Below are 27,422 nucleotides of genomic sequence, written 5' to 3' on the forward strand. Positions count from 1 at the left end.
AGTTCACAACTCGAAGACTTCACTTTGCTTCTGACACGCTGTAGTGATCAGTAAAATAATAAACATGTATGATAGATGTGGCTGAATCTTCTGTCTTATGGGCCACTGGTCAAAAAAAGGAAGAGGCATTCGTATATTTAATTCTGCTAGCATCATAATGAGTATAAAGAGCCCTATCCTTGCCTTGGTTATCAAATCATAAAGAAGCTGAAAGATTCAGCAATCTGATTCTATAAGTTATATAAAAATATATGCCTAGGAAGACAGAAGAAAACAGAACCCAGTCCCTGAGCTATGACCTGGGTCAAGACACCTGCTGGGTTAAAGATTAAACTGTAATATCTCTAAATTCACATCGAGATGGAAATCCCACACTGCCAACTTGTAACTTTGTTCTGAAGTGGGTTCATACAAGGTGAACCGGTAAGCCAAAATTCTGAAATACATGAGAAACATGAATAATAAGAGAGGCAGCTAATAAAATAAACAAATGGGAAAGTGGATTACTCTCAGGTGACATTAAAGTAATAGAACAATCTGAAATTATTTTTAAATAAATTGGTTTAAGATTGTCAAAGAGATGAAGAAATAATAACAACAATAATAGAAATTAAAAGATAAAACAAGGGAAACAAAAATTAGACGGACATAAGGGAATATTTAATGCAACAGTAGTAAACTGTGGCACTAAAAACATAGCATTTTTATAACATTGAAAAAATTACATGGTAAATGGAATAAACTTTAAACAAAAGACTGTCAAGAAGACAGTGTGTAAATGGTTGTGATGGTTAATTTTATGTGTCAACTGGGCAATAGGGTGCCCAGATATTTAGTCAAAATAATTCTGCATGCTTCTGTGAGAATGTTCTTGGTGAGATTTACACGTTAGTCAGTAGAGTGAAACAGATTGTCTTTCATAATATGGGTGGGCCTCATCCAATTAGTTGAAAGCCTACATAGAACAAAAAGATTAATCCTTTTCAAGTAAGAAGGAATTCTTCAGTAAACTGCCTTTGGACTTTATTTGTACCTTTGGCTGGCCTGGGCCTTCTGACTCACAATGCAGATTTGGACTTAACAGTCTCCATAGCTGTGTGAGCCAATTTCTCTATCTATCTACTTTTCTCAGTGTATATATATGTATATATAGACAAATAATACAATATATCTCCCTACTTTGTATGTATACATACACAAATATATTATCTATCTACTTTTCTTTGTATATATACCAATATACTATCTGTATCTATCTATCTATTTTTCTATCTACATACACAAACACAAACATATGATGGACAGTTAAGAGGCATAAAAATATAGAGAGTCTCCAACATACATCTGAAAATGTATGAATTCCTGGATTAAGAACTCCAGGAAGAAATAATACATAGAATGATATAAATTTTAAGAATTGAAGTCATGAATCCTTAGGTTGAGAGTTCACATAAAAGGACAACAGAATAAATAAAAATACATTCACATCGATTTATGCTGTAGTGAAACTGTAGAAAATGAATGATAAAAATTAAATATTAAAAGCTAGCTGAAGAAAAAGACAGCTTGCCTACAAAGGAACAACAGTGAGACAGACAAAAGAGTTATCTTCAGCCGCATAAGACTCCAAATAAAAATAACATCTTCAAATGCTGAGAAAAAAAATAGTTAACCCTCATTGTCACAATTATATTCAACTGCGGGGGCAAAATAAGGGCACATTCAACTACATAAAGAAGAAAGAATTTGCTCATTCACAGTGTACATAGTTCAAAAAGGAGAAAAGTAAAATTAGAGGGAAGACTAGGAAGCAAAACAGAAATATTTGTAAATAATTTCGGTAGGTGCATTTGTTATTGACAGTATGAACATAGACTTTGCATTTAAAAAGTGAAGTTAAATGTCCAACAAGCATCAGGGAATATTGGTGGTGGAGGTGCTAGGTAGTTAAAACATACTGACCACCTTGTCTTCCGTCTAGAAACAATGCTAGAATTAGGATGTACAAATTGGTAGTTACAAAATAGTCATGGGGCTGTAAAGTACAGTATAGGAAATGTAGTCGGTAATATTGTAATTGTGTATGGTGCCAGGTGGGTAATGAAGAAACCAGGGAGAACACTTTGTAAAGTATATGATTATCTAACCACTATGTGTACACCTGAAACTAGTATAAAATGATATTGAATGGAAACTGTAATTGAAAAATAAAATTAAAAAAATAAAAAAGAAAGCATGCTAGAGATAATAAACACATTTAGATCTTAGAAAAATATATTTATAAGTGCATATATTACAAATTTATGAGTAACCATTGAAGTAGCAGAAAAACACTCTAATATCTTCTGAATCAGAAGCCAGGTGTAGAAAAAGCAGGGCTAGGGAAGGATGACTACACCTCTATTAATACAGCCAAAGGGAGGAAGGAAAAAAAGAAGCATGGAAAGAGCAAACAAAAAACAAGTGAATTTAAGCATTGATTAAAAAAAAAAAACAAGTTACAGAATCTTCCATACAATATAATACCATTTATCTTTCAAGTTACCCAACACAAAATAACAGTAAATATTTTTGTATAACAATGTACTAAAGCCCTGGCTGGTCTGGCTCAGTTGGTTGGAGTGTCATCCATAACCAAAGGGTTACAGGTTTGATTACCAGTCAGGGCACATACAGAGGTGGCAGGTTTGGTCCCTGGTCCAGGAGCTTATGATCCCTGGTCTGGGTGCTTACAGACGGCAACCAATCGATGCTTCTCTCTTGCTTTGGTGTCTCACCTCTCTCTCTCCCTCCTTCTCTCTCTCTCTCCCTCCCTCTCTCTCTTCCTCTATCTGTAAAAAGCAATGAAAAAATGTCCTTAGTGAGAATAAAAAATAAAAAAATAAAAATGTACTAAAAATATAAAAACCTGTGCAGGTGGGATATGTACCTTTAAGACAGTAGTTACCACAAAGGAGAAGGGAAGGAGGGAAGAGGGCTTACATTGTGTCTTAACTATTCAACTTATTTATTTTTAAAAGGCCTGAAACATATAATATCAACATTTAAAAATATCTTTGGTGGTGCATGTGTATGTTTTATTATTCTCTATGATTTTTCTCTATGTTTGAACTATCTCATGATTTTTAAAGAGACAGAAATGAAAGGTAGTACTGTAGAACTACAGGAACAGGATTTAAAGCTGGTATGGGTTGATGGCAGTGGGGCATTTCCTTAGGCCTGTTGAGAGACTTGGAAATGATCCCCAAGATCACAGGCAGGGAGATACAGGCTGAGTCTGTAGATCAACTGACTTTGTACTCATGGAGGTTTTGCCCTGGCCTGTTGGGAGCTAGGGAAATATTAGAAGCTAGTTGTAAGTAAACCAAAAGTTAGATCCTAGAACAAGATGTGGCACAGAGAGAGGCTAGCCTAAGAGAAAACCAGTAAGGGGCTGTTTTCTTCTCTCAACCTGTACCAGGCTCACTCGTATACACTTAAAGTGACTGTAGAATGTTTACCAAGTATTCACTGAGTACTTCTTATGCTCACTCCACTCTACTCAACGCTTGACTTGGGTTATCTTCTTTACTCAATTCAGCCTATGAGCAAAGCTGAATTGCTCATAGCAGTTTTTATTTTTATTGACTTACTATTTTTATTGACTTCCCATTTCATTAAGAGGCAGTAACTTGAGTGGGTAGGATCATGGACTATGTAGATTTAGATCATAACTTTGCTCCTTACTAGCTGTGTTATTATGGCAGCTCACTTAACTTCTCTGTACCTCAGTTTCCGCATTTAAAATGAAAATAATTATAGTACCTACATCGCTACATTGTAGTTCAGATGAAACTGCCAAATGCAAAGGCCTAGAAGACTGCTTGGCCTAGAATAATTGCTATATAAATGGTTTCTACTATTTATTTCTACTTTGGAGGAGGAAATAAAAGTCCAGAGAGAGAAAGTAACTTGTAAAATTTCATAGCTAGGTGGACATTGTAGTGCCTGAATAAGAGTGTGGTCATCACCTTGTAACTAGTAGGTCAGCTACCCAAGGAATAGCTCCCACAGTGAGGGTGGTAGAGCAGAAAGATGGTAAGAACCTGGGTCTTGTTGATTTCACTGAGCTCTGAATTGACCAACCTGGAAAACACCTACCCATGGACTTTTGTTATGGGAGGTAACATGCTTTCTAATTGTTCAAGCCAGTTGAGATGTACAGTTTTTTTGTTACTTACAGCTCAAAGCATCTAAACCAATTCAGCTACTACATCGAACTCTTGCTACTGAGGGGAGGTGGAAATCATGCCATGGGACCTTTGACCATTGAAGGGCAGCCCCAGATCTATGGCTTTGCTCCTGAGAGTAGGGAGTAGGTTGTGGCGGCACAGGATGATGGCAAAGCTAGGTTTCTTATATCAAACTAGAAAAGGCCATTCTGTGAGCTGGGTCCTGAGCTGCTGAAGAAGCAGGGTTCCCCAAGCCTGTTAAACTGAGGAGCTCCCATAACAACTAAACAAGAAGGAATCCAAGGGTTCTGCAGCTTCTCCCTACTCAGATTTAGATGCATAAAGGTAATAAAAGCCACCCAAAAGGAACTGTAAAAGGAGGCCTTGGGAAGCACTTCCAAGAGAGTGAAAAGGAAGGGGAACAGAAGGAACCCATGGAAAGAAAGTCTTCCAGACCAAATGACGGTCCAAAAATAATGAGACCAAAGTTCAAAGAAGTAATTTAAACCAAATAAGGCTGGTAAGCTTGAGCCAGCAAGGGGAGGGCTCACTTGTCAGGGAGCGGGTGAGCAGTGGGAATAGAGTTAAGTGGAGTTCAGCTTAGGACAGCCCATGGATCTGATGGCCTGGTGCTCCCACTGCCCAGATCAGTGAAGGGGGTGGGGCTTGATGGTGTGTCTTCTTGCCTCCCCTGCAGCAGCGTGACTAGAGCACTGTCTCCACCCCCACCATTGGCAGGACTGCTTGAGTTTGCAAAGTTTATCCTGTCTGGGTGGGCTTGCTGCAAATGCAAGAGAGAGCCCCTGGGACAAGGCAAATGAAGGAAATCTTACTTGGAGCCAAACTTCTTTTAGACGCTATTTTATATTTCATTTCAACAAAGAATTACAGGGACGCCAGAGATGATGGATGCTAAGCTCATTAACTGCCTGCTGAATTTTGGACTCCGGCTTTTGCTGATCCTATAGTCCAGGTAATTGCTTAGTGGCTTAGTATCAGAGCAGACATCTGATTCATTTGTGTATTCTGCATGTGGATATGCGTGTTCATGTATGCATTAAAATATTTCTATTTACTTTTTCTACTTACCATAGTCCCTATTCCAAACTTAGAAAGTCCATACCTTCCATCACAGCCTTTTAAATCACAACACTGAGTTAAAACAAACAAAAAAATTGTTTTCACAAGAACTGAAGATTTAAAGAGGTAATGAAATGAACATGAAGAATTTCAACTCCTTAACAACCCTAGAAATGTCTCACTTTTAGGCACCTCTCTCAGTTTTAATCTCTGATATTTATTTTTGTGACAGAGGTCAGACCTGAACTGTGTGTCATGGTCACCAATTGATTCACACTACATTGAAATATACAAAGTAAATGTGGCTCATGGAGCTTTTAAAGTTTTTCTGTGACTGATCTAATGTGAGTGTCAACCACATTGGCTAGTCAGAAAACAGCCTTGCTACATAATGACATCTCAGTCTCTTCTTTAAATAACATCTTATCCCAAAGAGATGGGAGTTGTTTGGAATTGTCCTCATTCCTGTTCATCTCCCAGATCACCTGGAGATTAAGGGAGAGCCAAAGAGACTTAATGGAAGAAGAAAAAAGGGGTGTTCTGAGTCGAAATGGTATCCCCTGAATCCCCATTAGTCTACCCTGTGAAGTAGATGGGGTCTGATCTAGTCCCTGGATTGGCGGCCACTGATCTCAAGTGGCCTCTGGGGACAATGTAGCACATTCTTCTTAACCCAGGGTCCTCTCAGCACTTCCTCGGCCCCTTTCTGGAGCATTTGTGGATTTCTGGGTCCACTGTTCATCACCAGTGGTCCACGACTGGGGCTGTGCAAAGCGCTGCTGTAGCTTGCCAATCTAGCTACTTTCCTGCCTCACTGTTGAGCTATTTCCCAGACCAGGTTGACTATGGCTTTGAGTGTGGCTCTGCCAAAAGGCGCATGCGCTCCTCTAGACTGTGCCTGGGGAACAGTACTGCTCATTTCTACCCCAGATGTTCCCAGGTTCCTTCTATACTTCCCTAGAAATTTCTACCACGTGTCCTCTGGCCTTGGGGTTCATCCTAGGAGGGCAATATAAAGATATGTAAGTCTGACCTCTTTGCCCCATTTCTGTCTTTTTTTTCTTCTTGCACTCCCCCTTGGGACACTCAGGTAGTTTCTATTACTTGGTCTATAAGGTAGGGTGTGCTTGGAAACTTCCTCTACGCTCTTCCCACCTGAGATATTATTTGCCCTCCCTTGTTTCCTGAGTCCGAAAGGAAAATAGGATGCAAGGAATAAGAACTTGTTTTCATGGATAAATGTACAGTACTTCTGAAATATTTATAAAGCTACAACAAGTAGTTTGACATATATAGCCCTTGAGGTTGGCTGGAGCCCTATACAGAGAAAGTTTAATCCTAGCTGCATTCTGACTGAAAAAGGAAGGGAAGGGGGAGGAGCTTGGACGCTGTATGGACTGACATCTTTAAGGTCCTCACAAGTTTCTTTTTTCTTTGAAATACAAGATTCTTGATTGTTTTCACTTTCTTTTGGTTTAAAAGAGCACACACATCTTCATTTCTTACTGTCCCTCATGGTCCTACAGGATGTTATGGGAGGATTAACAAACAGCCCCATGGATTAATTTCTAAACCCACATAAACAGGGTAGCATGAATGAAGATGCCTGCAAAAAAAAATCCTATTTTTTTTAAATGCAGAAAAGTCAAGAGAATAATATAAGTACACATGTTTCCCACTCATACTTGAAATGTTTATTTGTTAATTAGGCTTAAGATAGCTTTAAAATGTGCATGTGTGTGTGTGTAAACTATTGTATAGTTAAAGCCGAAAACTACTTTGTTCTTCTTCTCATACTAGTCCCTCCTTGTCTCTGCAGAGACCAACACTATCGAGAATTTTATATAATTCTCTTCCATGTTTTATTAGCTTATTACCAATTTATATACCAGACAATAGATAACATTGTTTTATACGTTTCAAATTTTACCTAAATCACATCACCTTCCATGAACTGTTTTACAACCAGTTTTTTTTTTCAGTCAACAACACGTTTTTGAAATTTATTTTTAATGTATGTAGACCCATTCCATTCATTTTAAACTGCTTGGAAATATCCACTTTGTAAATCTAACATATATTATTTACTTCCTACTGAAAATACTCAGACTCTTTTCCATCTTTTCTCCTGGTATTTTATTTTTAATAATAGGCACTATTGGCTCAATATAATGCTTTAATTTCAGGTCAAAATTGGCCAGAAGACTTTGTTGCCCAAAAAGTAGCCTAATTGTCCAGGTGACACCGAGGCAGCAGGTACGCGAGCATCCCTGTGTGCCCACACAGTCACAGATTGCCTATCCCTGCTCCTCTTTCTGACTCTGTTCCCTTGTCTGCACAATGCAATAATTGTTTCTATCTCCTTGAGTTGTTGCGAGGGCTTTTGGATTAATATGGTGACATGTATAGCACCATGACTGGAGGATAATAAGCCCTCTGTTAATGGAAGATATATATATAGTAATCAGTGCCCAACAGAGAACTAGAACACAGGCTCCTGACTCCCTGGCAAATTGTCTTTCTGAGACATTTTCTGCCTCTGTTTTCATGATTGGCTAGACCCTGTCTCAAACAGTTTGTGGTCTGTGAAAACACAAGTCTAACCCATGGGATTCAGGGATAACAGGTAGAGGCAATAGGCAGCAGCATTACCTGTTGGGAGCTAACTACTCCAAATGCTATCAGGACTTGGAACCAACAGTGGTAGCCAACAGCTGTATTGTGGATAGCTCTGAGCATGTCTTTGCAGAGCCTGCTTGGACCTGCCCCAGTTCAGCTGCCTGCAGGAGCAGCTCAGAGCCCTTGCTATGGGCCTATTCTTTGTACAGGTCTGGCCAATCAGAGCTCTGTTGCTATGCAGCCCCTGCAGGCAGAGCCTTCCCAGTTCTAGTCTCAGCCAGCATAGCTGTCCACAGACATCCTTTTGCTATTTTTGTTTGGATTGATTTTTTAAAAGCACCTGGTAACATACTTTTTATTTTTCTCCTTTTCTAACTCCATTCAATCTCCACCCAAGCATCTTTCCCAACCCCCACCCAAAACACGAATCACACTCAGAATCATTAACAAAGAAACCTTGGTCCAAGACAAAAAAAATCTTTAAAAAGGCCCTTATTCCTTGCTTATCAATGCTGGGAAAATCTGCTTTTCCTGATATTTGGGGGCACGAATTAAAAGGTGGCACCATTGCCACCTTTTAACTTCCCACACTTTCTTCTCTATTTCCAGGATTAGAGAAATCAACAGGAGAAAGAGACTAAGGTTTAAAACAGTCTGCTCCCCACCCTCTACCACCACCTCTTCCCAGAGCCCAGACACAAATCATTATTAAGGTGGGGCTCATTGCCTCTCTGCTTTTCTCCTCTTAAGACAGAACATTTGGAGGTTGTCTGCTCATCTTCTCCCCTCCCCTCCCCTCCCCTCCCCTCCCCTCCCTCCCCTCCCTCCCCTCCCCTCCCCTCCCCTCCCCTCCCCTCCCCTCCCCCCCCTCCCCCCCCTCCCCTCCCCTCCCCTCCCCTCCCCTCCCCACACTCTCTTATAAGAGCAAGGATAAGAATTCTTGAGAGAAAAGGGGCTACATGCAGCAGGGGCTTGTGATGACCTCTGAGCACACTGGGAAGGGAGAAGTAGCAGAGGGAGAGGACTGAGAGACCAGGACAGCTGGATGAAATGGTATAGCAGAAAGGAAAAGTTCTTCCATGGAAGGGAAGCACAAGGGGTCAGGGAGTTTGGGATGCTAAAGAAGAGGAGAAGATCACAATTTTAAAAGTGACCTTCACCTATCTCGTTGAATCTCTTGAAATGTTAAGAGAGAGATAGGAGTGAAGTATGGAAGACCATGGTGTTTTGAGCTAGGTACTGCTCTGGTACTGAAACACGTCCCAGCTCTTTAACTGTTATACTTACTTACTCTGATAACTACTTACTCCAATGCTTAGGTAGTTTTATAAAAACATATGTAAGTAAATAATTGCCATTAAAAATGAGGCTAAACTCATTTTTTAAGTCACAAAGTATGGGCAGGTTTTGGTGGGGAAGCTAATTTTCTAGAAATCTGGCTGAAGCTAGTTATTAGACTGTTACTGCTAAAAGAAAAGGGAAATTAAGCAAAAATCCAGACAAGTCTCCTTCAAAAGGGTTTTCTTCAGAAATATGATTCTCTTAGTCTCTTCCATACTTTTGCCATCCCTTTGCTCTTAGTGGACAGATGTGCCATTGGAGGGGAAGTTTTAGTGTTATTTATATTCAATGACAATGCAAAAGTTTTAAAGCAGAGTGTAAAGAATAATTAAAACACTTGTTGAAAACAAATAAGCAAGCAAAATATAACCAAAGACACTGAAATAGAGAACAGGCTGACAGGGACTAGAGGGGAGAGGAGAGGGAATTTCAGGGGAAAAAGGGGAAGGGTTTACAGGAACAAGTATAAAGGACACATGGACAAAAACTGACAGGGGTGGAAATGGGAGGGAGGTGGGGAGCATGGGGGGTGGGCTGGGATGGGAGTAAAATACAGAAAACTGTACTTGAACAATAATTAAATAAATGAAAAAAACCACACTTGTTGAGTCCTGATTTTATTATTGAATAACATGACTTAAAAATGCATGTAAAATACAAGTTCTGGCCTGACAAGGCAGAGTCCAAAATAAGTAAGAGTTTAGAAAGTAGCGATTCTTAGTTTTGCAGCTCCTTCCCTACCCCCCCACAATCCCCAAACAAAGAGGGTTCTTTTAAGAATTAATATCTCAAGTGGGAAAGAAACATTTTTGTAATATTCAGCAATTCCTTAAGTTTCATAAGTCTTTTTCATTGTTTACATTCAAGCAAACATAATACTGTTAATTTTTAAAAAGCCAAAAGTACTGAGATCCCATTTTTGTAAAACTATATCTCTCTATATTGAGAAATGCTAGGTATAATTTTTACTTAATAATGACAAAGACTTTTCAATGATATGGAATATTGAGGTTATTTTTTGTTTTACTTTTTTTATAGTTTTCAGTTTTATGTGATTTTAAAGACGAAGACTGTATATTGTTTTCTACAGATGTAACACAATTTTCATAAAAAGAAAGAATAAATTAGGCAGTGTCTTGGGAAGTAATTGAAGGCCAAATACTTCCCCCTTCAGATTTCATGAGGTTTTGTGTGGATGGGTGTATGGGAGTAGTAAGGTCTTAGTGCATCTGTTCCAAGGAGACACTTTGGTATCTGAGTTCAACAGAATAAGGTCATGGACAAAGAGGGAAAAAGTAGTGAATGTGAGAAGAAAAATGGGGACCAGGACACTTAAACATGACTCAGCAAAAACATACTATGAACTTATCAGGAAGACAACAACCACACCTCAAATGAAAGCAAACGAAAAGGACAGCTAGATCAGGAGTGGAAACATAGAAATGAAGATCTCAAGGAGGGTTAGCAACAGGGGAGTGGGAGGAGGAGAAGGGGGGGAGAAGGTACAGAAAATAAGTAGCACAGACAGTAGATAGAAAATAGATGGGGGGGCAAGAATAGCATGGGAAATATAGAATCTAAAGGACTTGAGACACATGGTCATAAACTAAAGGGGGGGAATGGTGGGGATGGGGGGTAGGGTGGAGGGGAATAAAGGGGGAATAGAACAACTGTAACAGCATAATCAATAAAAAAAATTTAAAAAAAAAAAAAGAAATTACAAAGTTACCCATCCCCCTTGCTTCTGCATAGAAGGGTGCTGGCTGTCCCAAACTTAGGGGGGTGCGGTAGCCTAGGTTGAGTAAGCTTTGAAAGGCTGTTGGGACAGGCAAGTAAGCAGAGTGTGCCAGAGTCACTTTCCTCCACACCTTCACACAGGTGAGTGGGTTCTCTGTCCTTAAGGTGCACACAGAAAATAATCATCCTTTCTGTGGCAGGACTAAACTGGGGGAGGACCAGAGGCCTGAAGGAACTAATCAACAGCCAGCATTTCTCAGAAACACAGCGGAAGTCTCCCAGACAAAGCAGACAGGTTGGCATCCCTTCCTTGGGAGGCAGAGGAGGGAAAGGAGTGAGGCAGGCCTGGCCAACATACCAGGGTCATTGGTGAAATCTCAGGTATCTGGGGGGGTCTGCCAGCATTGCCTTCGACAGGAGCTTGGGCCACCACTCTCAAAGCCCTCACCAGGAGAACCAGCATGAACTTGGCAACCAGACCATAAAAGGAAGTCCCTGGGCTGAAGGACCAATGGCCCCTTGAATTCATTTCCTAATGCTAGCTCTTAACTGTAGAGACCTGTGCCTCTCTGGGCCCCTCTCCATGGGTCCTGGGACCATTAGGGGCCCTATTCTTATGCTTTTTATCCTAAGTTACCCTTTCTCTGCTTTTCCTCTACCTCCTGCCTTTTTCAGACATACCCTTCCTCACTTGTCAATGTTCCAGTCACACTTGTACCTTATGTAACCAAGTGCTCAGACTCATAACTAAAATTCAGTTTCCACAAAGTATCTAGGTCATTAGTCCTCCTTCTTTACTCCAACTCCTCATAATCTACAAAGAAGAAAATAAACAACACGTGTAGACAAAAAAATCAACAAAGAACAGAAGGGAGATTTCTTGGCCTTCGGTTGGAAGCACAGTGATAGTGGTGGCTACGCAAACTACACTTCATGACCAGAGTCATGAGTCATGACCCTTAGGTTGAGCAACTCAACTTGCAACATCAGGGTGTTAAGGTGCTGAAGTCCACTCTCTTGCCCTCTAGTAGGTCAGTTATTAGCTCTAATATAATTTTATAGGTGGAAAATTCCAGAGAGAAGTGACCTGCTCTGTTACACAGCCAGGCATAAGAAAATGAGGAGAAACAACATAAGCCTAGCTAGACCCAATGATTTGACATCTTTGGGTTTTTCCTTTATAGTCTGTAGCAGCTTAGCAAGGGGGGATGGATATCTGGCAAGTTACTGGGATGGGAAGACAGACTGGCAGACTTCATTGTCTTTAACGCTCTTTCAGTTACATTAACCTTTCCTACCTCATTACCTGAGTTGGATTGTAAAGTGGGAAAAACACATTGCTTGGAATTGTACCAAACACAGAAAGTGGAAGTCCATGTTATGCTTATGTTTCTTAGGTCTCAGGATAACTGCCCTGTTTTCTCCTGAGCCCAGTCTCTAATTTAGAACCACTTTATCTTTTCTCCACATCGAATATCAAACCTGCCCATTCATATATCTCACTGGTCATTTAGTGAACACTCCATTTGAATAATTCAGACCCATCACAAAAGAAGCTTCCTGCCAAGATAGAAGAGGCTATATAAACAGACATAAATTTACAAAAACGAAAGAGTGTAAGGATGATATGGTAACATCTTTAGTATGGCAGGCCTTGCCTCCAGGGATGACAGGTTCCATACCACCTAGGCAGAGAGAGGCCACTCATATCCTAGTCTCTTGGTTGCCATCTGAGTGATGTCCACTAATGGGTGTTCTCTCTCTACTACAGGTGAGAGTGGCTCCAAGCATCAAAGGCTTACTCAAATTCCTTATTGGTTCTACCACATTTTACTCTGTAGTGTTACATAAGGTTGTTTAGCTAGAATCTTTCTTAATACATTCCAAGTCCCTGCAGACTCAAATTTTGGTTAAATGCCACCTCCCTCCAATTCAATTTGATTTGATATGCAGTTATCTATAAAAATATATTATGTCCTATAGAAGTGAGAAAGGTGAAAAAATTAGATGCAGGAGAAATTGTGTTGCACACTTTGAATCAAATTAGTACAGGAGTTATTTGGATGGACCACAGTGCCCTGTGAATAAACAAACCTGTTGAACCCCGTCAGGAGGCTGTTTATAGAGGAATCTATTGGCCATGATTCTCTCTTGTTTTGGCCTCACTAAACTAAGGTGAGATATGCGGGTCTTACCTTCAATTTACCAATGTAGAAAATGAGACCCTAGTGGTTAGGCTATAGAAAGTTCCCAAGCTGGGGATGAGTAGAGGTAGATTCTACAGTCCCATCCTCTTTTGCCCTTGACCCCAGTGCCCTACAATGAGATGTCCCCAGAAGCCATAGTCATTTCCTCTTTGTGAGACAGGCATGAATCTCTCTTGGCCCAGTATTCCTGAGGGAAGCAGAATATAAAAAGATATTTCCTCTGTCTCGCCAGATGGCTTCAGGATAAAATTCTTCCCCAAACCAAGTGTTGGAGTCCAGTCGACTATTTCAGGGAGGACAAGAAGTAATAGGCAAAGGTATTTAATCCACCTCCTCCCTTAACATCACTGCATCCAAGTTTGATGTGAGCAGGTGCTGCCAAAGCAGACAAGATTGTTGAGCTGAAATCAAGAGGATGGATCCTTGGAAGAGCAGAACCTTTTAAGGATAAAGATTGGCTGTTGGGGAAATCCAGTCCCAGGATCTGAGGTTCCAGACTGGACTCTATCATTTTCCATACCTCCCGAGCTGCTGGCTGGGCAAGACATGAAATAAACTGAAGAATACTGAGCCTCATCCAACCCTTTTGGGAGCCCACAATGGAAAATAATGGGGATAATACATTGGGACAGCCCCAGCTCCTTGAGATAAATGCATACCTCTGTGCTTGTCTGCATACTTTGTACAACGTTTTATTTTGAAAAAATGAACAGTTAGCATTAACAATGGCTATTCATTCCTAAAATGCTTTGGAAAACTCAGAAGTTGGGGAAGCCAGTGTAAGGGAGGGTGGGGATAATCATGGAGAATAGCCTTCCAGAGGAAGCATGAAAGAGCTGGATGTTTGGTCTCAAGTTCTGTTTATACTAAATACTTGGGTTTGTACTTGGGTTTCATGATAGAGTTGGCATTAAGACCCATGACTGCATTCATTCATGGGACAGGAATAATGCTCCTGCTTGACACCAAACACTCATTTTGAGTAAGACATAGCTTCTCCACCTAAAGAGTGCTAAAAATAGCAAGCTCGTTTCTGATCAAATAAGACTGAATTTTTGAATAATCTTGAGGAACATTCAGTTTAAAAAATAATACATACACACATATGCACACACACACAGTCAATGGCAAATTCTCCTAGTTCTGCTTTAGCACCATCATCCAATGTGGCATTGACATCTCCTGAGAACTGCCTGGTTGTTCTCCATTTGTCTACATGCAGTTAAACTTAGAAGCAGAATGTTAGGAGAGAGTAGGGACCTGACACTAACTTGGTCCAGTCCTCCCTTATGTAGGTGAAGGAACAAAGACTAACAGAAGAAAAGGGGCTGAAACAGCTTCTTGAATGACCTTTCAGTTTCTGTGTCTCTCATTCAATGTGTTAATAGTATCTAGGATGACTTGATCTTCGTAAGAGAAAACCTCAACTGTAATTTAATAAATAACAGAGTACCCTCAATGGTTTCCTGTGAATGGCAAACCGAATCAAGCACGGTTTGCTCAGCTCCATCCCACACCTCCAGCCTTGTCTGCCATATCCTGCTGCATGTGCTTCTTCTCCAGTGAAAACGAATGCTTGGAGTTTCCTCAAGAGTCCATTCCTCCTCTACTCTATGCTTTCACTCCTAAAATTGCTGTTACAAAAATCCTTTTATATTAACTACACACTCTAAACATCATAATCACTTTTTAAAACATATTCTTCTTTCCCTGGGTCTCTAACATTTCCTTCCTGTTTTCATTTCCAATAGTACTCTTCTTGCTCTGTCATCTGGGGATGATGTCTTATGTGGCATTGTTGGTGGTGGGACTTAACATAGATACTTGACCATCTATTTACTCAGGCAACGTTTCTTGAGTAGGCATACCTCAAAGACTCAGAACTCATTGTTGGCAGGATCAAGTTTAGAACTAACTAAGATATCTATACTCTTACCCCAGAATTCTTTTTTTCCTACCAGGGGTGTCAGACTCATTTTCACTGGGGGCCACATCAGCCTTGCAGTTGCCTTCAAAGGGCCGAATGTAATTTAGGACGGTATAAATGTAACTGCTCCTTAACTGGGGCAAGGAGCTCGATGCTGCTGCTGAGTAGAAACAAGGTGCTGGGCTGGATAAAACAAAGTGGAGAGCTGGATTCGGCCCACAGGCCTTGTGTTTGCCACCTATGTACACCCTGGGACTCCTAGTTCATTAGTTTGAAGTCCTGACTTAGTTCATCCCATTGTCTTAGATTACATGTTGCCTTGGTTTGATAAACCTAGTGGTTCAAATTTTTTGGAAATATATATTCCTAGCATTTAATTGAGTTGAGTGCACATGGTAGGAGTTTGTTGCTTATTTGCTACTAACATTTTGCTAAATTCAGAGAGAAAACAGATTTCTGTTTAGATGTTGGTTTTAACTGCTTTTCTTAGCTCTTTACTTCTCTCCTTTCCCCTTCCTCTCATGCTTTCTGCAAACTTTCATCTAAGTCTGCTAAACAGGAGATTGTCCAGGTGGCTGCAATTTCATAGATAATAATGGAGCATCTACCTGGCTTGAATAGACATATCTACATGCCAGACCTTCAGTGTAAGACACCAGAAGTGGGGTTGATGGAGCATTGAGGTAAATCTGTAAGTGGAGGCTGATTCTGGAGACACCCATCCTGAGTTACATTTGGGAACTGTGACTTTGCATCAGGAGCCTTCCAACTCTATAATCCTGAGATGTCTAAGAGGGCAAAATAGGGCAAATGGATTGAATATTTTCCTGCCTCCTCGTGATCAGAAAAGAGTGAAAACTCTGGGAGCCCGGCTATGTATACCTGGACTCCACAGTCCCTGGATGTTGGAGTGAACTGCCTTGGATTCTCCCAGCCTACTCCAAGTCCTCCCTTACCCTTCTAGTATCTCCTTAGTTGGCCCAGTGCTTTTTTCTCTCCCTGCCTCTCAAGCATCAGGGTTCTTCAAGTGCTCTTGTCTCCTCCCTCTTTCACAGATTCATTCCCAAAGCTGTCATCTATTCTCCTGACTTCTATTATCACCTACATGCTGTTGTCTCTCATTTCTGAACCTTTCTCCTGAGCTCTAAGCCAAATTGATTATTGGACACTGTAACCAAATTTTCCTCTCAAATATGAAAGTCTCAAATTCTTGCCCTGTTTCCTCTCCTGTGTCTCCCATAGTAATAATTAACAACATGATGCACTCAGCCTCCCAAGGCAGAAATCCAGGAACACCATAGATTTCATCCTTATTATAATCCTCCTGAATAGTTACTAAATACTATTCATCACAGCTTCTAAAAATCAGTTGAAGCCAGCACCTCACCTTTGTTCTTCCTTCTTTCTTGTGTTCTTCAGACCCTTGCATTCCCGTCTGCAACTCTAACAATTGCCTCCTAACCTTTGTGTAGTCTTCCCACTATGCAACCATAAACAAATCCTTTAACCTCTTTGCTGGTTCTTCATTTAAAACATGAGGGCATTGGACTACATCTATGAGAGCTTTCTCAGCTCTGACATTCTTTAATTTGTCAGCTTGCATATATCACAAGGCCCAAAGGAAAAAAATCTGAGTTTTCTGCCCTCTCAGTCATTCCCCGCCTCCCAATAACTTTTTATTCTTCCTCCTCCTCCACTCTACTAAAAGAGCTTTTGATTGAAATGCAGCAGCCCCAGGACCCAAACCTTTAGCCAGGATATGATTTCCCAGACATTCCCGAGGGAGAGAGTCTCGTGTCCTTTCCTTCTGCTGCCACAGCAAGGCAGGGAGTTGTCAGGAGCCAGTGCTTACACAGAGTGGCTTTGTTTTCTCTTTATCATCACTGTTATTGTTTGAGGGTGCTGCTCTTTCACTGGGCAGAGGCAGACATGCAGATGGAAAGTTTTAAGTCATTTTCCCCCCGAAAATTAATTAAAGGACAAATGTTAATTCTTTTGTTTCCATTCTACCTTGATCACCATCCTTTCAGCCAGGCTTAATAACATGGCTTCTAAGACTTAGTGTAGCCTGAAGGACCAGGCTTCCTTGGTCTTGATTTAGAACTTCACTGAAGGGACACCAAAGGGCACAGTGGGATGGTGCAACTTCTGAGAGCTGGTGAATTCACTCATCTCTGAAATTTATAGCCTCTTTCTGCATTAGAGCAGTGACCATTCTTCTGGGCTCTATCCACAATATCTGGTAGATGATAGGAAGGAAATAGGACTTCCACTCTTCAGTTCACCACAGTTGGCATTTTCCACATAATGCCTCATATCATATAACATGAATGGGCAGAGTTTGTTTTCAATATCTCCCATCACCTTTCTTTGTTCTGTGGAAATTGTAATGAAATAGATATATTCATATTCACATTCATATTCATATTTTTATATATGGTGTGTGTGTTCCCATCTTTCTAGAGTCCTGAGACTGCTGGAGAAGAGAGAAAAATGCAAGTGAATCTCATGCTGATCCTTCTTGAATTTTCTGTGAAAAGCTGGTTAAGACTTTTCAAAAAATATTAAGATACATTTGAACCTATAAACTATTATAAACTGAATAGGAATTTGAAGTTATCTATGCTCTCCCCAACCACACCTGCCATTTCATAAGCATGGAAAATAAGGCTTTCAGCAAATTAGTGGTGGATACAAAGTCTCTGGACTCTCAATCCTGTATATTTTCCATTACAATCTGATTCCTAATTGCATGTGGTGCTCGCTTTGGCAGCACATATACTGATTCCTAGTTGCATGTGGATTTCTTTTGTCCCAGAACCCAGAAACATCAACATTTGACTTCATAAATGCTGCTGGATCCTGGTGAACAAAGGGAACATGGAAGGTAGCATTCAAAGTCTCTTCTTCTTAAGCCCAGATGGAATGCTTGTGTTCAACCCTGAGATCCAGGGTGGTTTCAGGGCTTCCCAAACTTTCTCTTTATAAGCACTGGAGGAAATGTGGGGCTAACAGACACATACATCCCCATACCTACCTCCAAGACCCCACATTGACTCTTAAATGATGGGAGGATTTTTGTTTATATGTATGAAACAGAGAAAACTTTTGCAACATTTCAGTTACCAGGGATTGGCTTGGATCCAGGAAGAGTAGAGGAGGTTCCAATGGACCTCCCTTACAGCCCCAAACCACTGTTTCCACCATTAGAATTCCTCTAGGATAAAATGTTGGGAAATATACCAGTTTAGGAGGCATAATTTCTCTTGCTCAAACCTGGTTCCCCTCCTGTAACTTGTAACCTCATCTACACATTCATTTATTTAGAAAACAAAAGAATTATTGAGCTACTCTATGTCTGGTAACTACTCTAGATGCTGAGTATTCATCGTGGAATGATGTAAAATCCCTGTTTCCACGGGTCTTGCAGTGTAGTGAGGAAGTCAATAATTGACACATAGATGTGTAGTATAGTAATATCAAATGCTATGAAGAACACAGAAATTTAATAAGGCAGTTGAGGTACCAGACAGAGGGTGTGCTTATGTGTGGGTGTGTTATGATGCTTTGAAATAGGTCTACAGATTCTTTTATACTCTCTTCTTCAGCAGGTGACGACTTGTCCCTTGCATGTGTGCTAGACTTAGTGATTTGCTTCTAAAAAATAGAATGAAGTAGAAGTGATGGTGTATGACCTTGGAGGCTGGATAATTAAGTCACAGTATCTTCCTTATCTTTTCTTTGGATGGTTTGCTCTGGGAGAAGTTAGCTTGTATGTTAGGAGGACACTCAAGCAGTTTAGGAGGGTATGGCAAGGAACTGAGGCCCCCTGGCAATAGCTATGTAAGGAGCTGTCTAGGAAACTAATTCTCCAACCCAGTCAAGCCTTCAGATGACAGCAGTCCTGGCCAACATCCCAACTAAAACTGGATGAGTGACTCTGAGCCAGAACCACCCAGATAAGCTGATTCTAGATTTCTGGCTGAGAAATACTGTGAAGTAATAAATAATTGTTGTTTAAAGCCAGAGATTTGGGGGATGATTTGTTAAATAGCAAGAGATAACCGATACTTGTATCTTCACAAGGCTCTCTCTGAGAAGGAAATGAACCAGGTTAAGATGTGTATGAAGAATGTTTGAAGCAGAGAGAATTTAGCCCGCAGAGGCCTTTTTCGAAGACAACTCAAGATAAATTGTCCAAGATTTAGAAATGAGCAAGATATTACTGAGCTCTTGCTTTCAGTGAAGAGCTAGACATTGTCTAGGGTATTTTCTGGGGGTTACCTGAGTATATTGAGATATTCTCTTTTGACTGAATTTCTATTGCCGATGTTGCTTTACAACTCTGTAGAGGTAGAATTCAACTTGTAAAAAAAATGATAGTAATCCAAATGATTTTTTTCAAAAGCTATATAGCTATAAAGCAATATAATAAATTTTATTCAATAGTGATACAACTGAAGTCTACCCTGTAGAAAACATGGCCTCAAACATTACACTTTAATCAGTGTTACTGAGATAAAATTCTTTCTTATGCTATCAAATTCACCCATTTAAAGTTTACAATTCAATGTGTTTTCAGTAAACTCACAGGGTTTTACCAACATCACCACCATCTAATTTTGTTCACCTTGTAAAGAAACCGCACACCTATGAGTGGATACTCCCTATTCTCTTCTACCTTTTCCCCTCCTCCCATTAGTCCTAGGCAATCACTAATCTACCTTCTGTCTTTAGATTTGCCTATTCTAAGAATTTCATATAAATATAATAAAAAAATCTGTGGACTTTTGGGACTGGCTTCTTTCAAATAGCATAATGTTTTCAAGGTTTTTCCACTTTTGTAGTATGTATTAATACTTAGTTTTTTATTGACAAATAATAGTCAGTCATATGATATATATCACATTTTGTTTTTCTATTATCAGTTGATGGACATTTGAGTTATTTCTACTTTTTGGATAGTGTGAGTAATGTTCCTATGAACATTTGTGTACAGGTTTTTGTGTGAAGGTGTGTTCTAATTTCTTTTGGGTATATAACTAGGAGTGGACTGCTGGATCATGTGGGAGGTACATGCTTAACATTTTGAGGAACTGTCAAGGTATTTTCCAAAGTGACTGCACCATTTTTATTCCCTCCAGCAATGAATAAGGATTCTGATTTCTCCATATCCTTACATTTATTATCATCCATCATTTTGACTATAGCCATTTTAGTGCTGTGAGGTGCTATCTCATTATTTTAATTTGCATTTCCTGTATGACTAATGATGTTGAACATTTTTTCATACACCTATTGGCCATTTTTACATTTTTCTTAGAGCAATATTTATTTAAATCCTTTGCTCATTTTTAAATTTGTCTTTTACTATTGAGTTTTAAGAATTCCTCATATACAGGTTTGGGCAAAAGAAGATTTATAGTTGTTTGTATAAAAATACATTCTGTGTTTTGCATACTCACAACTGTAAACATATGCTTCCCAACCCCTGTATTCTGGAAAAAGTCCCTTTTCAAATATATAACTTGCAACAATTTTCTCCCATTTTGAGAGCTGTCTTAACTTTCCTGATGATATTGTTTGCAGAATAAGGTGTTATATTTTAAGTGCAATTATGTATTTCTTTTCTTTTCTTGCTTTTGCTTTCGCTATATTAAAGATCATTGCCTGCCCCAAGATCATAAACATTTACTATTATATTTTCTTCTAAGAGTTTTAGTGATTACATTTAGGTCTATAATCTATTTTTAGGTACTTTTGTATATGTTGTATGGTTAAAATTTCTCATTAATTTTAACTCAGTTGTCCCTGCACCGTTTGTTAAAAAGACTATTCTTTTCCCTTTGAATTGCCTGTGCATCACTGTTGAACATCATTTGGTCATAAATGTACAAGTTTATTTACGGGTTCTCAGTTCTGTCTCACGGATCTATCTGTCTGTCCCTGTGCTGGTTCCACACGTTCTTGGTTACTGTAGCTGTAGTAATCTATGAAATTGGAAACTGAGTTCTGAAAAATCTGTTCTTCTCTTTCAAGATTGTTTTTAAGATTGTTTTTAATGCTTCTGTCTCCCTTGAATTTCTGTATGAATTTGAATATTAGCTTGCCAGTTTTGGAAAAAAGACAGTGGTGTCTTGGTAGGGATAGTTTTGTGTCTTTACATCAAATTGGGGAGCAAAGCCATCTTAACACTATTAAGCTGTTTGATCCATGAACATGGAATAGTTTTGTATTTATTTAGATGTCCTTTAACTTCTTTCAATGACAAATGTCAGTGTATATATCTTGTGTTCCTTTTATTAAATGCATTTCAAAGTATTTTATTCTTTTTGATGCTATTATAAATAGAATTGAAATATTAATTTAATTTTTTAAGGTTTCACTGCATTACATAGAAATACAAGTCCTCTTTCAATATTGATCTTATATCTTGTAACCTTGCTGAATTCACTTATTAGTTTTAATTGTCTTTTTAAAATGGATTCCTTAGAAGTTTCTATATACAAACTCATGCCATATGCAAATAGAGATAGTGTTCCTTTTGCTCTTCCAATCTGGATGCTTTTCTTTTTTTTAAACCTAATTGCTCTGGATAGAATCACTACTACAATGTTGAAGTAGTTTTAAGAGTGGACATTCTAGTCTTGCTCCTGATATTATGGTGAAAGCATTCAGTCTTTCACTATTAAATTTATTGATACATTCCAATTATTTTTTCTTGTGTTATCTTTATATGTAAGGACCTAGTAATACTGGCTTCACATAGTGAGTTGAGAAGTGTTTAATACTTTTTTATAATTTGGAAGGGATTTGAAGGATTGCTATTAACTCTTCTTTGAATGTTTGGTAAGATTATAGATCTATTTCCATTTTATTATCTCTTGAGTAAGTTTCCATAACTTATGCATTCTAGGAATTTATCTATTCAATGTAAGTTATCTAATTGATTGGTACACGGTTGTTCATAGTATTCTTCTTTCATTTATGCAAGATTAATAATGATGTCTCTTCTTTCATTCCTGATTTTTGTAACTTGAATTCTCTCTTTTTTCTTGCTCATCCTAAATACATGTGTGTCAGTTTTATTGATCCAAATATATTTTACAGTCATACACAAAATGAACTAGTTTTGTATTTATTATCAAATTCATATCAATGTTTCTTACAGCTTATGTATACATATATTTCTGCTCTCCAAATTCTCTTTTGAATCAATTTTAACAGTATTCTCATTAATTAATGAGTTGAATAGAAATTTGACATGAGTCAACTTTACATTTTTGCCAAAATGATGTTTTAAACTTTTGAAAATTATACTTTAGCAGAAAGTATGAAAGACAGTGAAGAGTCAGAGAATGGTGGAAAATGAGCTCAGTGAGAAAAGCATCAGAAATATTATGTAAGTCTTTGTAGGCTACATTAAGGAGTTGGTTTTTACTCTGAAATGAAACGCTTTCACTAACACCTTAGACAAGTTCCTTTCTTAAATAGGACCTGAGCATCTGTATAATATGCCTCTATGCTAACTCACAGATGATAGTGAGAATAGAATGATATTATGGGGTTGAACATTGCATTGTTATTGTTAGCACTCAGTTGGGTCACCTATGAGGTCAGCTTTTCAGGCTCTCTTACCTTGGAGACATTTTTTGTTTTCAAATTCTTACCTACTGGCAAATTCTTGGGAAAGGAAAACATAGGACATTCCAGAGGACTCATCCCTGGATCCTGAGAAAGGCAGTTCTTGTCCATGAAGAAAATGGAGATTCATACATGAGTATAAGGAATAGAATGATCATTAGACTCCAAAAACTAGAGGAGATGGGGCTGGGGACCTTGACAGTTCAAAAGGCAGGCTAACCTAACTCATCCTTTCTGGTTGGGCCTGGTTTCTGGGTGGTTGAGGGCTAAGATGGTAGAGGGGCAAGTTTGAGGAATTAATAGACAGGTCAAAAAAGAGAAGTTGGGTGTGTTAAATACAATCAGCAGAAGGCCTCAGAATTCAAAGCTCCAATGTTTGAGCTTGAAGAAGAAAGCAAAGTTAAGGAAAGAAACTAATCCATAAAAAAAGATTAGGACATGAATGTGTTATGGGGCTTGGAGCAAGAAAGAGGAAGAGACAAAAAGAAGGAATGACACAGGTAATGAGAGAATAAAACATCCTTCAGAAAGTTTGTCTTGCACAAGTTAACAAGTATATTTCCTTAACCTGCATCTCCATATAGTCGTGGAGGGGAAAACAAACCAAATCAGTGTATCTCTTATTCAATCTTTTAAATTATTATTTTACTCTGCTTCCATGGCTTGACCTTAATCTTAAACTATCATGGAAATTTAAAAATATATTTCAGCACTCAAAATTCTCTCTGGCAAAACTTTAGCCAGTTATATAACTTAAATTCCTATTGTTTATGTTAACTCCCGTGTTCTCCTGTCTTTTTCTCAATACTGCTGCAGCCTTTCCCAGAACCCTGCTAAAGTTTTGAGAAACAGGGTAAATCTCAGACAACCTTCAAGGCAGGTATAGTGGACTGGAACAGGTGGGCCTTCAGGGAAGAACACTCCAGAAATGGTCTGACCACACAACCCTGGTTACTTGATGCAGTAAAAAACTAAATTACCCTGCTCTCAATCCTAGTAAAAGGGTTTGTTTATCAGCAAGACCTGAGTACAGGAAGCTACAAAGTATGCTCTTTGAAGATTTCTTTTCTTTTCAATTAAGAGTAGAACTCCCAGGAAATAAATCATATAAACTTAAGGGTAGAATTAAGATATGTGTATTCCTTTTGCTTATGAAATTTTCCATGATAAATGAACAACTCTCTAGTCCTTAGTCAACAAGGTCAAGTGCTGACTCTTAAGAAAGATTCGCTTTTCTGGAGCTGAGGCTAAAGTTCGAGGCTTGGGGCCTTCAGAGAGAAAACAGTTTTCTAGAAAAGGGGAACCCATGGTCAGTGCTGATTTCTCTTAAGGTGCTGCCTCTTTGTGGTTTCAGAGCTGATGGTGGATTCTGTATGATTGCTTTGTGGTCACTCTCCCCTGTCTCTCTGGAGGCTGACCTTTGCATTCACAGCTGAAGCTGTGAGAGCTGAGCATACTTTCCAGAGAGGGCACCATGCTCATCCCCGATGGAAACAAAACTCGTATTTCTTCATTTGCACCATAAAGTGAGCAAACATTCAAGTAAGGTAATTGAAAGACTTCATGAGAGAAAGTTATCAGAAAAACTGGGGTCTAGACCTGGGTCTTTCACTGAATGAATCTCAGAGAGTATAAATGGTGTCCACACTTGTCCGGCTAACTCCACAACCAGTGAAACTGGTAGGAGTTGGACCATAATTTCAAAATTCCTTCCAAATTCTAATATTCTGTGTGCAAGTGTTAAAGAGCCCCCTGAGTGTTCCTGAGTGTCCATATGCTTTTTCAAATTATCCTTTTTTATATCTTCCCCTGCAGTGACTTTGTAGAGGGTTTGGTCTAACAAAGTTAGAAAGCCACTGATTAACAGATAAAGTAAACATTACCTGAGGAAACTTACTCAATTTTACCTGAGTTTTATCTATGGCATACTCTTAGTTTTGTAGTCAGTTAGGGATAGAAAGACCTAGAATGTAGGGTGTTTGATATTTAGGAATGTTGGGGCCCAGAGGATATATTAGAGTGGAATAATGTTCCCAGAGATGAAATAGAGGAAAGAGGTGAAGTCCATCGTTAGAGATGTGCTCATTGTGTGGTAACACAGGGGCTCTGGTCAACAAGGGAAGACAGATACAAGCGGAAGCCTAGATGGATAAGGATAAAATGAGGTGGGACTATAGTGATGAGTTACTTTGTATTGATTTTCAGGACATTGGGCCTTCACCTTGAGGTGAATCTTCATTTGGGTTACACAGTCACCAAGAAGTAAACCTAATCCTGGGCCTTGTGGGTCAAGACTGGTTGGCCACTGCTGTTTGGATGGTTGATGGGAGTGGATTACCATGCCATACACATTATTAAAATGAAAATAAAATTGAGGAAGAAAAATAAAAGAGAAAGCAGATTGCTCTACCAAAATAGGCCAATGTTCTGTCAACATTTGAGGAACTTAATATCTGTTTCATCTTTAAAATAAACATTTGTATACTTTTTAAATACTGTTAATCACTCAAATATATAGCTGAGGTCTTAGTACAAAATGTATTTAAAATACTTTTTTCTATTCACACTGAACCCTTTTCTTGGAGTCCAACTTCTTAGAAACTTGTCTGTTTCTCTGAAAAATAATCTTTCATAAATTCTTAAATATTTGGCAGTGGTAACCCAGAAGGAGTCCAGTGATGGGCAAAGCTGGAGAGGCATGACTAAACTTTCTCAGAACTCTGGACAGTTTTTCAGCTAAAGAGTCCCAGAAGGCAAAGAAAGAAATGCTAGCATCCTGCATTCTCCCACTGTTTTCTTCTCTTTTTTTCCTCTCCATTCACTTTCTTCTTCAAAAAGTATGTGATACCAATGCAAATTGCTGAGTTGGCATTATTGAGATGGCATAGGACTATTTAGTATTTCTGATTCATCAGGGGTGCTAAAAGGCTGTATGCATGTCTTTCTCCCACTCAGGCTTGTGGCTCCTGGCCTGGAAATTCATACTCTGACTATCTCACTCACAGTTTAGGGCAGGCAATGATGCCAATGAGATGATTTGGAGGGGGAAGGGTGGCAGGATTGGAGAATACTAGGAGAGAATATGGAAAACAGATGACCTGGCCAGTGAGGACCCTTTTTGAAATGTGTAATTTTACAGGCAGCTGCTTGGGCTGGAAGAGGTAGAAAGAATTCTTGTGAGTATATTGTTCTTGAGAATTCTCATGATCCCAATGGATGTGCAATTGCTGTAACTCAGAAAAACCAGAGAGAGAGGGTGTATAGCATGATGGAAGACTCAGAATTTCTGCTGGGTAGCTGAATCTCCCTCATAATGATCAGACAGATGGAATGGAAGATGTTGACTGTAAAGACAGGCCACAGATGAGATTCCCCTGGGATGAATTTAACTGAGGCTTTTAACTGGAAAACCAGTTATAAAATCATCGAATTAAGTTGAAGATTAAAAAATATAATTACATAATCAAACTTGGTTTCATAGGCTATGAAGAAAATAACTCATAGGTCAAAACAGAGGATAAAACAGAAGCGTAAAGCAGAGACCTATATATGCGCAGGAGGTAAACACATGCTTTGCCTGTCATACACCTAACTCCACACTCTGGGCAGAAGCAGCTCTCTTTGCTTCCAGTTCTCAAGAAAGAGTAGGGGAGACTCGAATGAGTCTGGATACAGAATCATGTTAACGTTTCTGGAGGATTTGACTTGAGAGGTTTCTGCAGTATAGGTGGGAATTTTATCTATTTTGTGGATCAACTTTAGATGATCGTGTTTTTTCCACTTTCAGCTAGAGGCACCAAACTTGCAACTCAGAGGTTGGGCCATGGAATGCCTAAGAGGTCCAGTGCATGGGTCTAGCTGCTCCTGAGTTCTGAGACACAGCTCTTCAAATGCCTTGTGGTGGTAGCAGTAGTAGGGGAAAGTTGGTGTCTAAAGAAATGTTAGTTATTCAAGAGCTGGCAAATAAAAGAATGTAACCCCAAAAGCGTATTAGAGAATAAGCTAGTGTCTAAAGGCAGAATCAAGTGGTATAAATTCTGACACTACTAAGTGTTTGGTATAACTTCTAAGTGTCATTGGTATAACTGATAAAAAATCATTTCTAAATTCCACTGGCTGATAAAATCAGAGCACTGTGTATTCTGTCTGGTTGTGCATCTTTCTGGGGGCTGTAGTCTTTCACTCAGCATAATTATTTTAAGATATATCTATTGTGGATTGTATCAATAACTAATTCCTTTTTTATTACCATTATATGTATAAGATATAACACATCTCATTTAACCATTTAATCTATTGAAGGACATGTAGATCATTTCTAACTTTGGGAAATTACAGATCAAGCTGCTATAAACATCCATATACAGGTTTGTTATGTAAAGATAGTTATTTCACCTAGGAGTGGAACTTTTGTATCTTCATTTTTTTATTTTACACTACCAGTTTAATAACACAACCAAGATATGCAATTCTTAATTATGGATGAGTACTATGAAATATATCTTTTATTCTTAAAATGGAAGGTAGAATAAGGAGTTTCCAAGACAAAAGAAGGCTGAAAGAATACATCTCCACCAAACTAGCACTACAAGATAAGCTAAAGGGATTACTATAAGAAGAGAAAAGAAAAGAGTGAGAGAGAGAGGAACACGGGTA

This window comes from Artibeus jamaicensis, unplaced genomic scaffold, assembly GCF_021234435.1.
Source record: "Artibeus jamaicensis isolate MK-2021 breed Jamaican fruit bat unplaced genomic scaffold, CSHL_Jam_final contig_1015, whole genome shotgun sequence".
NCBI lineage: Eukaryota > Metazoa > Chordata > Mammalia > Chiroptera > Phyllostomidae > Artibeus > Artibeus jamaicensis.